The 13,172-nt window shown below is 48.3% G+C and overlaps 1 protein-coding gene across 6 annotated transcripts in view; it reads right to left on the reverse strand.

Annotated features, from left to right (window-relative positions):
* Positions 1–13,172, reverse strand: part of ZNF532 (zinc finger protein 532) — a 105,219-nt gene that overhangs the window by 64,183 nt on the left and 27,864 nt on the right. For 3 of the 6 annotated variants that reach the window (XM_047696592.1, XM_047696590.1, XM_047696591.1), the window contains exon 1: positions 5,108–5,130. The exons of 2 other annotated variants lie outside the window; for them this stretch is intronic. The gene's annotated coding sequence lies outside the window, so the exon portion shown is untranslated. Of the gene's footprint in view, positions 1–5,107; positions 5,131–13,172 lie in introns of those variants that run through there. One more of the 6 variants, XM_047696587.1, reaches the window with a different exon arrangement.

The following is a 13,172-nucleotide window of genomic DNA, read 5'->3' on the forward strand; positions in this document are numbered from 1 at the left end:
TTGAAATATAACTGATGGGAAAGTTCAAACCCCTTCTTGGAAATATAAACACAGCACCACAGTAATCAGGGCACAACCTTGAGACACACAAGAATAAAACCAGCCCTTCCCTGTGGTTCTTCTGTGTACTTTCCTTGAGGCAATACAGACAGGCACCTCCCTGCCCTCCTGGCCCCTCCACGCTCCTCAGCCCTTCAGGAGAAGCCAGCAGAGCATCCTGCCACATAGCAAAGGGTCTCTACAAACCTCAGCCCTTCCAGAAGCTCAACTTGCAATTTTTGGCCTATTTCCCATGTCACCGCGCCCAAGGAAGGTCCCCCTTAGATCCAAACTCTCAAAGCTCAGCCATCATGAGCTCCTTTGCTTTTCCCACGGAGGTTCTCCAGTGGCCAGGAGAACTTCTAGAGAACACTGCAGATCCCCCGCCCCTGGGGAACCCCAGTCTCACTTGGCTCCACGAAGCTCTCTTCCACATTGCCGACTCCCATGCTGCCAGCAGTCAGAAGCGGTTCCTAACCTTCCTTCTTACCTGCTTCATACCGCCTTCTCCCTGCCGTCAGCTTCAGAGACGGCGGGCATCTAGGCGAGACCTCTCCCAGAGCCCTTCCTACCTTCTGACCTTTCCCACTCCCGCACAGCTGGCCATCGCAAGCCGGTCCTCCAAATCCACTGCGAGGTGGCCGCCCCCCTCTCCTGCCCTCTCGACCACGCCTGTCATCCCTACCTGCTGGCATAAAGAGGCTAATCTTAGCCTGCAGACCCTACTGTCAGTGCCCGGTCTCGTGGGCACGCCGCCTCCAGGCAAGTGCTCCACAGCTGGGACAAATTAGGGACCTCTAGCTCCGTCCCTGCCCCTCTGCGATCCACTCCTGATACCACCGCTAAAATCCAGGCTGTAGGAAGGCATCTGGAGGTGGAGGAACTGTTCTGTATCACCATTTTTGGGGTGGATACGTATTCCTTTGCATTCGTGGAGACTCAAAGAATTTACTATATGTAAAGGGGGGTGGAGACGACCAGGAATAATGGGAGGCCCAAAATGTAGAGCAACGGTAACAAAGGACCTAAGTCTGTCACCGTAACAGTATCAGCGTGCGGGAGGAGGACGGAAGAAAGAACTAGCTGAGGCCCCGAGAAAACACAATCCCGGCCGTATGCTGTAAGGCCGCAGAGGAGGGAAACGTGCACATACTCTCTCCTCCACTCGGTACAAAAACTGCTGAATCAGGGTACGGTCTGCGATCTCGTTAGCAGCGGTGTACCGGGGATAACCGCTTCCTTGCGGTGCCCGTGTCTTAATGACGCAGGGCGGTCAGGGACAGCTGGGTAAAGGGTTCCTGGAAACTCCTTGTGGAATCTTTGCAACTCTTCTGTAAGTTATAATAATTTCAAAATAGCTAAGTGAAGACAGTGCTACCATTTAGTCGTGTACAGCTGCTAAACAAAAATCAAGCAAGCGCATCGCGGCTGGAAAACGCTCTGTACCACGGCCCCCTTCCGTGGCCTGCGTCCTTTCCTGACGCCGTGGTCTTACAGCAGAATCCCATGCCCCAGGCATCCTTGCCTCTCGTGAGCCCCACAGCACCACCAGGAACCCACCAGACTCTTCTCCTGACTCCCTGGCTCTCCCCTCCCCGCCGCCTGGGTCCAGTCTGACTCTGTACCTCCCTGTGTCCAAGGGCAGCGGCAGCAACTCCCATGGTCGCCACCATCTGCCCGTTCATGGAACTCAGGCACTTCCGCATTCAGCCCTGAAGCCACCTGCAGAGCCGCCTTTCCGAGACGCCTCCTTCGTGCTCCACTTGGCTCCCCCAACTGCGTTACCCTAAAGCCCTCATGTTCCTCCCAACCTGTTCCTCCTGAGCCCTGTCCGGGTTATGTCGATGATTTTCACCTTTTCTGTGAGAACCTGAAAAACCCTCAGGCAGCATTTCACAAGCAGTGAAACAGACGTGACTTCTGTAGGATCTTATTGGGCTTCTCGCCAACATAAGGCGGAAATACACATAGCAAATGCTGGGTTTTCTACACAGGAACAGACTCCTTCCAGCAGGACAGCTAATTATCATGCTAATGAGTTATTCTAAATCTCTGAAACGAAAAATGCGGCAGTCCCCAAATTCTGATCTAACCAAAGGTCCTTTTTTTCTGATCCATGAATACAAATGCCAAAATGATTTCCCAAAAGGATACATCCATTTTTGTTGCTGCCTTTATGCATTAAAAGGGAGTTATTTTAAGCTCATCCTGCCTCTCAACTTCATAAATATTTATTAGCAAATATCTAAGGCAAAAAGATAACTTATTACATACTGATTTCTGCACTATTGGTTATTAGAAAGTTTGAAACTTTTCCCACGTGGTTGCTTACCAGTTGTAAGAGAAGTATTTGTTCACTGAATAATGAATGGGTGCAGAGGGAGAAAATGAACATCCTATTTACTTCTTTCTGCCGCTCTACAAGATAACTTACCAACCTATGCTCTTGTCACTTAGCGAGAAATAATCAGGAAAAGCACACAAAACCCATCCATACAGTTTCCTAAACCAAATTAGTTTCTATGGACAAACCCTGATGAAGAGAAGGAGCATTCAACATCGCAGCTACACAACACGCAGACCACAGGTGGGAGGGCACAGTGCCTCCCTCCAGCACTGTTCCAGTCCAGCACTAACGTTCCCTTTGCTCTGACTTCCTCGTGACAGAAAATTTTCCACCTAAAAAATGAGGGTAACAGTATATACCCAGCCCCGGGGATATACGGGAAGGACTGGGTACTTAACGATTATTTGAGAGAGGGCACTGTCAAAGTCAAACACACAGCACAAGAAAGCACAGAAAGTACCTGATTCAAACAAGAAGTGGCCACTGGTCAAAGAATTTCAAGGAATGTTCCTCCTCCTGTCACCCCACAACCAGCTGGGAGATCTACACCCAGGGCCAGGACACCTTCCTGGCCAAGCATTCAGGACCGCATTGTGGAGAATGGTCTGTGATTATTAACCTTCCTTCTCACAGAGTTTGAGCAAGAGAAGGAACGAAGCTAAGTGGACAGCACTCTCGGGTGGGGAGGCTGGCCCTGAGGGGCCGGGGGGATGGGAGATCCCCGACAGAGCCCACTGGCCGGATGTGAGCCTCGGTCAGGGTCAGAGTTAGAGACTGGGGCACAAAGCAAACCCACCAGGTCAGAACCGCGGAGGCAGATAGAAGAGATGCCCAGACAGAGACGGCATGGCACCATCCTCATCAGAGCCCACCTGCTCCCGACGGCCCCCAAATCACAGCAGAACTACAGTTCATCCGGACATAGCACCTCACAGTTTGCACAACTTCCTACCAACAGCCGCTCTCCCCTGAAGATGGATGGAATGTTGGCAAAGGTCACACCTAAGAGATGGGGCTTCTCGAAATCCTCAGAACCCCTGCAAACAAGGTTTTCCCAGGGGAGCCCCAAGAATTGTATAACACTCTTAAGTTCTGAATCTTGGTTAATTAAAAAAAAACAATCAATAATTAATGTGATCTGAGGAACAGAAAAGAAAATAACGTATACCTCCATCTGTTTCGAGATTCACACTCAACAAGAAAGTGGTTCTCATATAGGATTTCCCATGAAGGACAAATATAGAAGAAATTACATCCTGAAGATGTGAATTTTCATACTCTTCCAGTCGCCTACACTTTGCTTTAATCTCCTTCATTTAACTCTGTCACTACCCTTGGCAGTCCCCATCACCAAAGCTACACTGTAAATTGGGAAAGACAGATGCAACCCTCCAGTTCCCAAGTCCATTTTATTTCATCTATTTGTTTTGCCTTCATAAAACCAAATGCTCAAAATTTAACGTTAATGAGTTTTTAACTATCTCCCGAAGGCTCACAAATCTGTAAAAATTCTTGAGAAGTGTAATAAAAGATACAAATTGCAGACCAAAAATATCATCGACCCAAATTTAATCTTGTTTGCCAGATGCCTGTTCAGTGTCGATACCGAAACTCAGGCCACAGAAGAAAGCTGCTTAACTCCCCATCCAAGGAATAATACTTTTTTTTAAAAGATCTTATTTATTTTACAGAGCGCGAGAGAGCGCGCACATCTGCGTATATGCTCGCGAGCAGGAGATGCACAGGGAGGAAGAGGAGGGAGAATCCTAAACTGACTGTGCTCAGCTCGATCCCACAACCCGATCCCAAAACCTGGAAATCACAATCAGGGCTGAAATCAAGAGTCAGACACTCAAGCAACTGAGGCGAACCAGAATGTAATTTTGTACTGATGTAGTCTTCTAAAAGTCTGACCTCGAGGGGCGCCTGAACGGCTCAGTCATTAAGCATCTGCCTTCAGCTCAGGTCATGACCCTGGGGTCCTGGGATGAGTCCCATATCGGCTCCCAGCTGAGCAGGGAATCTGCCTCTTCCTGCTCCCACTGCCTGCTGCTCTCCCTGCTTGTGTTCTCTCTCTGCCAAATACACAAACAAAACCCCCCCCAAAAAATCTGACAGCTAGACAAAAACCATATCCTGGCAGTCTTACGGAAAGATTCACTAAGTGAAAGAAGAAAGTGAGTCACGCGAGAAGGTGAGGCCAGCGCTGGTGCAGATGCCTGGCAAAGACCGAAAGTGGGGACAGCCAGCACACGAATCACGGTTTCTGACGCATTCCCCACTAAAAGGAACCAGGGTCCCTTGGAGAAATGGCTGATTCTAGGTTCAGGCAGGAAATACACAACAGGGGCCTGGAGCACCCAGAGCTGGTAAGGAAGCAAGGGCCCGGAAGGATACGACGACATTGACAAGGACACACAGGTCAACTGAAAGAGTGCGCCGTGGCCAGAGCTGGTGCGACTCGGGCAACAAAGCAGTACTGGATTATAACCCAAAGTATAAAATAAAAGCCGGTGAGTCCCTGATGACACGAAGGACAGAAGGTCTCAACGGGAGACAGCAGGTAAACCTCCCGCACAGAGGAATTCTGAGTGACCACCCTGGCACCCCGCCCTTCTGCAGGGGAAGAGGATTCCCAGCTCCTGAAGTGACTTTCTTCCAAAGAGGACAGTGCGGAAAGGGAAAGAAAAGAGTAACTTTCGGTGGAGACGCCTGACAAACCCTCTCTGAGCCAGATGACCAAGGTCAACATCCAAAGTGGTAACTTGCAGGTAGAGCAGGTCCCGCGTTGATGTGAGGAGAACAGCACGTTACCCCAGAAACAGGCTTCCTCAGTCTAACCACGAGAAGGATGTCGCACAAAGCCCAGCCGCCGCCCACTCTGCAAACCACCGATCGCCACTCCTCCGAAGCGCAGGGTCATGGAACACAAGCAAGTCTGAGAAAGCAAGAAAGAGGGGGTACGGAGACGTAGCAACTAAACATAACGCGACTTCCCGCATGGGATTCGAGAACAGAACAGGGCATCGGGTAAAAACGGAGGAAATCTAAAGAAATCACAGGCTTCGGTTAGTTTGTTTTTTCAAAGTGAGTAAGACAGGGGTGCCTGGATGGCTCAGCCAGTTAAGCACCTGCCTTCGGCTCAGGTCATATCTCGGGTGTCCTGGGATCCCGGGGTTCTGGGATGGAGCCCCTCGTCAGGCTCTGAGCTCACAGGGCAGTCTGCTTCTTCCTCTCCCTCCATCCCTCCCCCTGCTCGTTCTCTCTTTCTCTCCATCAAATAAATAAATTTTATTAAAAATAAATAAATAAATAAAAGCAAGTAAGACAGAGATAATGAACAGCTAGCTAACAGGGTGGGAGGGCACTAAAACGTGAAGAGGGGACTGGAACGAGCAGTCCCTGGAGAAAGGCCACACTTGGGTGGGCCAATAGCATTACAAACAAGGTATGTTTACAGCACAGCTCTCTGTATGGGGAGATTAATTTTCCCTTTTATCCTCTTACCAATAAGCTGCCTCAAGGTCAGCCACTGACAAATCAAAATGACTTAACTTTTTTTTTTTTAAATTTATTGGGACACCTGGGTGGCTCAGTCGTTAAGCATCTGCCTTTGGCTCCAGTCATGATCCCAGGATCCTGGTACCAAGCCCCGCATCAGGCTCTGCTCGGCGGGAAGCCTACTCCCCCCGCCCCCCCCGGCTTGTGTTCCCTCTCTTGCTGTGTGTCTCTGTGTCAAATAAATAAATAAAATCTTTGAAAAAAAAAAAAAAAAGATTTTATTTATTTGTAAGAGATAGAGTGCCCACAAGCAGGGGGAGCGGTAGGCAGAAGGAGAAGCAGGCTCCCCACCAAGCAAGGCGGCAGGATCATGACCTCAGCCGAAGGCAGGTGCTTAACCAACAGAGCCACCCAGACATCTCTGACTTAACTTTTAAACCGACGTTTATTAGAAATAGGATTTCCAGGAGCGCCTGGCTGGCTCAGTCAGTGGAACGTTGGATTCTTGGTCTCAGGGTTGAATTCGAGCCCCATGTTGGGTGTAAAGATTACTTAAGAAATAAAATCTTTAAAACAAAACAAAATAAAACCAAAGATATGACAAGACAAAACAAAGAAACAAAATTTCCCAAAGTTTGCATATTCCATGCTCTCTGCACACAAAATGACTGGGACAATCTTCCACTACCACACCCAGCCCCAATCTGTGGCCAAAGATGATAAATTACTTATTGGTGTCTCTTTTTACCTAATGGAGACAATATGACAAGTGGATCACTAATAATTTAATATATAAGACAATAGCCTATTAACAAAAAACAGATCCCTCTGGGGTGCCTGGGTGGTTCAGTCAGTTAAGCATCCAACTCCTGATTTGGGCTCAAGGTCATGACCTCAGGGTTATGAGATCCCTCCCAGCATCTGGCTTTGCGCTGGGCATGGAGCCTGCTTGAGATTCTGTCTCTCTCCCTCTTCCTCGGCCCCTCCCCACCTTTAAAAAAAAAAGTACCTCCTAAATAAAGGTTTGGTCGCACAGGTCACGTGGAAATAAATGAATTGTTTACACCTCTCACTATGATTTAGGTATCTTCTAACAAAGCTGGTCTTTCCTTCCACAGTAACACTGTAAATGGGGTCTACTGGTCCGCACTTTGGCAGCCATAAAGAGAACTGCTGCTTCCCTTTAAATAAAGTGTACGCGGGATGCTTTCCCAGACATCCACTGCAACCCACTTGTGAAGCCAATACAACTAATGGCCTGCATGCAGGAAAACAGAACAAGGTAATATTTATCTTTTTTTAATTGTGGTAACAAGGTAATATTTATCTTTTTTTAATTGTGGTAAAATATTCATACCACAAAGTTTACCATCTTAACTAAGTAATTTTTTTAAGGAGGCTCCAAGACCTGAACTGAGATTGGAGTCGGACACCGAACCAACTGAGCCATCCAGGTGCCCCTTAACGATGTAATTTTTATATGAAAACTACATAAAAATAATAAAAGCAAAAAAATGCTACCTACTAAGACCTACAGAGGAATAAAAAACAATTATTAGCTGAGCTAATTGTCCCCCAATGTATGCTGAAAGTGTCTTAAAACCTCCAAGGGGCAATTTAACTCACACATTCTCCAAGGTTTGGACTTCAGACTTCTGCTATACACACACACACACACACACACACACACACACACACACTCTCTCTCGCTCTCTCTCTCTCTCTCTCGAATGCACAACTGATTCACTAAACATCTGTATGTTATACCACAGCCACTCACTTGAGAGAGATTCAAACCTAATTTATTTTCTGAGATATCCAGTCAAAGGGCCTGAGAGAGATTTACGATCATACCTCATTTCAAGTCTCTTCCCTGGAGTTTCTCCATCTACCTATTCCTCAAAATCAGACTCCCCTCTCCCTATACTGTTTTTCTCTCAGACACTCAAAATAAGAGTATCCCCTCTACTTCCCTCTCAGGGAGTCCTGCCCATTTTCCTCAGAAACGTCACATCTGCCCTCTCTAGAATGCCTTCCCTCCTCTAGCTGTGAACGGAGTCACCTCACACCTAGACAAAGACAACACCCAATTCTCCATCCTCTCATTCAGAACTGCCTGACTCAACCAGCTAAACTCCATTTCAACCATATCTATCACTCCCCTCTATTCAAAATCCTCAAATCACTTTCCAAACTACAGCCGAACTCCTTGGCCTGACCCCATAGTCCCTACCCAGCTGAGTGAGGACCAACAACCACCAGGCCACACCCGGCAAGTATCCCCTGCAGACGCACCTTTCCTTCTTGGGTGTCGTGATTTCTTGGCCCGGAATCTTCCCGACACACACACCCCTCCACTGGCCGTGTTTGAGAACCCATTCATCAGGTTTTTCTCAAAGAGGCTCAACTTCATCATTTTAAAAATGGGCATCGGTAACAACAGCCATTGCACAGGACGGCCGTGTATGTGAAAACATGTAATACATACGCAAAGCACCAACGCATAGGCATTAAAATGCTATTTTCTGGGGCACCTGGGTGGCTCAGTGGGTTAAAGCCACAGCCTTCAGCTCAGGTCATCATCCCAAGGTCCTGGGATCGAGCCCCACATCAGGCTCTCTGCTCAGCGAGGAACCTGCTTCCCCCTCTCTGTCTGCCTGCCTCTCTGCCTACTTGTGATCTCTGTCAAATAAATTAAAAAACAAAACAAAACAAAACAAAAAACCTTTAAAACTGGTAAATGTAAAATAAATAAATAAATAAATAAATAAATAAAATGCTATTTTCTTCCTCTCTGTTGATTTGTGAGAATAGCAAAACAAAACAGAAGAGGAAAAAAAAAAGGAAAACTGAGTAAGTGTTTTTGAGGTGAGGAAGTAAAGTAAGTTGGAGGTGATGATGGTTTGGTTGGAGGAAAAGGAGAGCACTTTGCAGAGTGAAGGCACTGCTTCCTTACTACATCTCATTTCCCTTCACAACATACGGCCTTTCTCCTCCTATGCAGGCGCCCCAATCCCACCACGAGCCTTTGCTAGGATCACCAGATCCTACCTGGAAAAGAACGTAGTTTCCTCGGAAAAGGCGGCAGAATTTCAACTCACAAAGCAAAATACGTCAACAGGTCCCTCTGACTATCCCGTAACCTTTTTTCCTAATTTCGAAACTCTGTCTTCCGAGCCAAGCACGACTGGCTGCGATCTCAACAACTCCTTGCCCAACCTTGGCCCAACCCACACGGCTAGACCACGTTCACACGCCGACGAACATGGCGCCAGGCCCTGGCGGCTCACAGACCGGGTCCCACGTAAGGGCCAAGCTTTCACCCCGGCTGAAAGCCACCTTAGGATCCCTCAGGAGAATTCCCCCAGATAGGAGCCCCACCCCAAGGAGTGGTCCCCAAGTCCTATACCAATGAACCAACACTCCAAGAGAAGTTAGAGAAGAAAGGGAAGGGACAGACGAGGCTCAGAGAAAAGAAAAGTTAAAGCAAAAGGGGGCTAAGAAGTCCTCATCACACTGCAGAGTTATCTACCCAGTCATCCAGTTCTCTGGCAAGTGGAGGGGCTGCCCTTTCCTTGTGGAAAGACGAAGGGAGGGGACCTGGGTCGAGGGGAAGAAGACCAGGGTCTGGCGGCTGTGGAGGCAGAGCGACATGGGGAAAGGGCTCCCTGGCAGCCACGCCAAGAAGAGGTTAGTGTCCACTCGGGATAACTAACTCCTGACCGCCCCCCACTGTGGGCATGCGGGTCATCACTTCTAATAGGGGCTGTGTTTGTGTTTGTCCTCTCCCTAGCTGGTCCCATCCATGCTCTGCCACCACTCATCAGCAATGCTCTCCCGAGAGCAGGTGCTGACTGAACGATGATGTAAGAGAGAAGTGACAGAGGGGTGCCTGGCTGGCTCAGTCGATAGAGTGGGCCACTGCGGGTCTCGGAGTCATGAGTTCCAGCCCCATGTTGACTATAGAGATTACTTAAGAAGAAAATCTTTATTTTTTTTTAAAGATTTCATTTATTTATTTGATAGAGAGAAACACAGCAAGAGAGGGAACACAAGCATGGGGAGTGAGAGAGGGAGAAGCAGGCTCCCCGCTGAACAGGGAGCCCCATCCGGGGCTCGATCTCAGGACTCTGGGACCATGACCTGAACCGAAGGCAGATGTTTAACGACTGGGCCACCAAGGCGCTCCAAAACAAAATCTTAAAAAAAAAAAAAAAAAAAAAATTACGGAGTGGCTGAAAGTCTACTTTCACAGTGCACAGCCTCCATTTCCTTCACCCAGAAAATACTGGGGGCCTGGATTCAAAGGTTGACCTTCCAGCTCTGCGTCAACCCCCCTGGAGAACCACTCCTCAGACACTTGAAAATCGCTGGATGCCAAGAGGACATGAAGGCTTAGCAATTTCCAGCTCCAAAAGATCCAAGTTCAGGTCAAGCAAAGACATTACACATGGGAAAGAAAAGAAAGAGAGAACATGCAGGAAAATTCCCACGTCTGTCAGAGGGCGCTTCGTCAACCCCTGGAATGCAGAAGTAGAGAAACAAGTGGAGTGTTGTTGTATATTAATATTCTGCATAGGACAAGAGCTTCCCATGAAAGAATGCTGACTGCATTCACGAGTTTCTTTTCCCTTCCCTCCTCAAGTCCTACAAAAATGACATTAGAAGTATTTTTAAAAGATAAAAATAGCAAACACAGAGACAGAAGTATCTCCTACTGCTTAGGGCTGGGGGCACCGGAGAAGTGAGGAGGGACAGCTAATGGGAACAGAGCTTCTCTCTGGGGGATGAAAAGTCCTCCAGGTGACCATGGAGATGGTTCCACAGCTCTGCGAGCGCACAGAAAACCACCGACCCGTACGCTGCACATGGGTGACCTGCGTCTCTAAATAAAGTCCCTACCAAAAATTACCTACACTGTATACCCACAAGGAAAGGACAACAAGAATGGAGTCAAACCCAACAGAAGACACCAACAAAGTTTTAGGGAAAAGGAAAAGAGGGCAGGCGAGTGGCAGCTGGCTCAGCAGGGTCAAGAAGTTGTGTCCCAAGGTCATGCAGGAGGCTGCCACGGAGCCGGAGAGTTAGTTCTAGGGAACTTCAAAGCTCAGGCCTTGGACTCAGCAAAGGAGACACTGCGTGTGTCAGGAGGACCGGGGTGGGGCTCTAACCGGGAGTGGATAAAGACCCTTCCCCCGCCTCCTGCAGGCTGGGACAGCTGGGCGGGAGGGGGGAAAAGCTCTGGGTTATAACCCACGGAGGCTTGCGATTCAGAGCCCCCATCGTGAAGTATGAGACGGAAAGCCTGGCCTGCGGCCTTCTGTTTCCTCCACCCCTCAAACCAAAAGCCAAGTTTACTCCCCACACAGAAGCAGGGACGAGTCTCCTAAGAAACGAAAGCTGCAGTGAGAAGATTCCAGATGCTGGCTTGTGGGATCCCGCAAAGAAGGGTCCAACTCCATGAGTCATCAGAGAAACAGCCCCCCTCGCCCCGCCCCACTCCCACCCTCCTACCCCCACACCCCCTGGGCAAAGGGCAGTCTCACGGGGAAGTGAGAGCTTCCACCCAGCTTTTCATGGCCTTGTCCTTAACTCGGACGCCAGACCTCAGGGAAAGCCTCCAACAGGAAAGAGACCAGAAGAAATAAAGAATTAAAAAACAAAAAGAGGACAGAAATGCTGCAAAGAGTGGAAGGATATACACACAAAGAGTATCCTCGGAGAAAACGGAAGAGGGCATTATGGAAAACATGCACCCAAAGAGTAAGAAGGAACTTTTAGAAATAATAACTGAAACAAAAGATAAAACAGGTAATAAATAAATAAGTAAAGCCAAGGAACGCAGAACTGGAAAAGAGATCCAGACAACAAAAGGACAAAGGCATGAACATGGAAAGTTCACTCCAGTTGGTCCAACATCTGACTACTGAGAGTGTTTCAGAAAGAAAAAATAAAGAGAGGCACTATCAAAGAAAAAATGCAGGAGTGACTCCCCAAGACTAAACGCACCAAGTCTCGGGAGGCAGGGGCCAGCACGGGCTGCCAGATAAAATACAGGATGCCCAGCTACATCTGAATTTCAGATAAACAATGATCCGTCTCTTTGCAGAAGTATGTTCTGGTGCTTATCTGGGCACCTTGTGTTTTCTGTTTGCCAAATCTACCTCTGACGGCCTAGCACAGCAAATGACAATAGTCCAGAGCACAGCAAAATTAAAGGAACATCAAAAATTTAAGAAGTACAACAAAGGACTTGACAGCGTTTTCATGGGTCCCCTCGGCGGCCAACAGGGCAATCACACCTGTCCACAGACAACAGGAGCCCTGCCCTGGGCCTGTGCTTTAGGCAACCATTTCCAACAGCACCAAACAGAGAGACTGGGTTTTTTTCTCTTTGGTCCCTTAGGAGTTTTGGTTTTCCCTTTAGTTTTGGACACTGTCCGAGTGAATAGGAATTATGGGAAAGAGACAGGGGTAGCGTGTATGTGGAGACCACAGCATTGCCCTGGGGTCCCAGAGCTCCTTAACTCCCAGGGGCACGGAAGGTACTGAAAACCTTCAGTCACAAAACTTAAGTGGGAGAGAAGTTCAAGAAAATTATGCTGGATGGCGACTCCACCCATCCGGGCTCCCTGGGAAGCCTGCGCTGCTGTCCGCAGCTGGGTTCCGGGGGCTCCAGGCTAGCTGGGCTCCCAGGGCTGCTCGGAGGAGGAGGACGCCGCCTGCAAACTCTGGGTCTTGAGGGCCAGGTGGCAAGGCCCTGGGTGGGACCGGGGACCAGGCCAAAGATACAGCTTGATTTAAACCTTTTAAATATTTAGGCATATGGTATATACCTCTTAAATATTTAAATATATTTTTTAAATATTTCATTATACCTTTTAAATATTTAGCCAGCTGGTCTCCTTTTGTAGTCTGGCCCCAGGCTCTGCTCTGGAACATCAAGGGCGGGCCTGGGGGCCATTATGACTATTATGACTATTATTATTATTCCTCTTTTATATACCAGGCAGAGAAAGTTTGAGTATCTCACTCAAGGACACATGGCCAGTCAACGCTGGAGGATGGACAAGAACCCACACCTTCTGCCTCCATGGCCCCAGCTTGTGATCTCCACCAGGAGATCAGGAGGCAGTATCTAAAATGAAGAAGTCCGAAGTTAGCACTGTGAGTTTATTACTGAGAAACCAGAGAGTCAATAACGGAAGATCAAAGAGGTGAAATGACTGCCCGCAGGGATGAGGACTAGAAGTCACCCTGTGGTTCTTTCAAATCTATGTACGTG

This window comes from Lutra lutra, chromosome 12 (genome assembly GCF_902655055.1).
Source record: "Lutra lutra chromosome 12, mLutLut1.2, whole genome shotgun sequence".
NCBI lineage: Eukaryota > Metazoa > Chordata > Mammalia > Carnivora > Mustelidae > Lutra > Lutra lutra.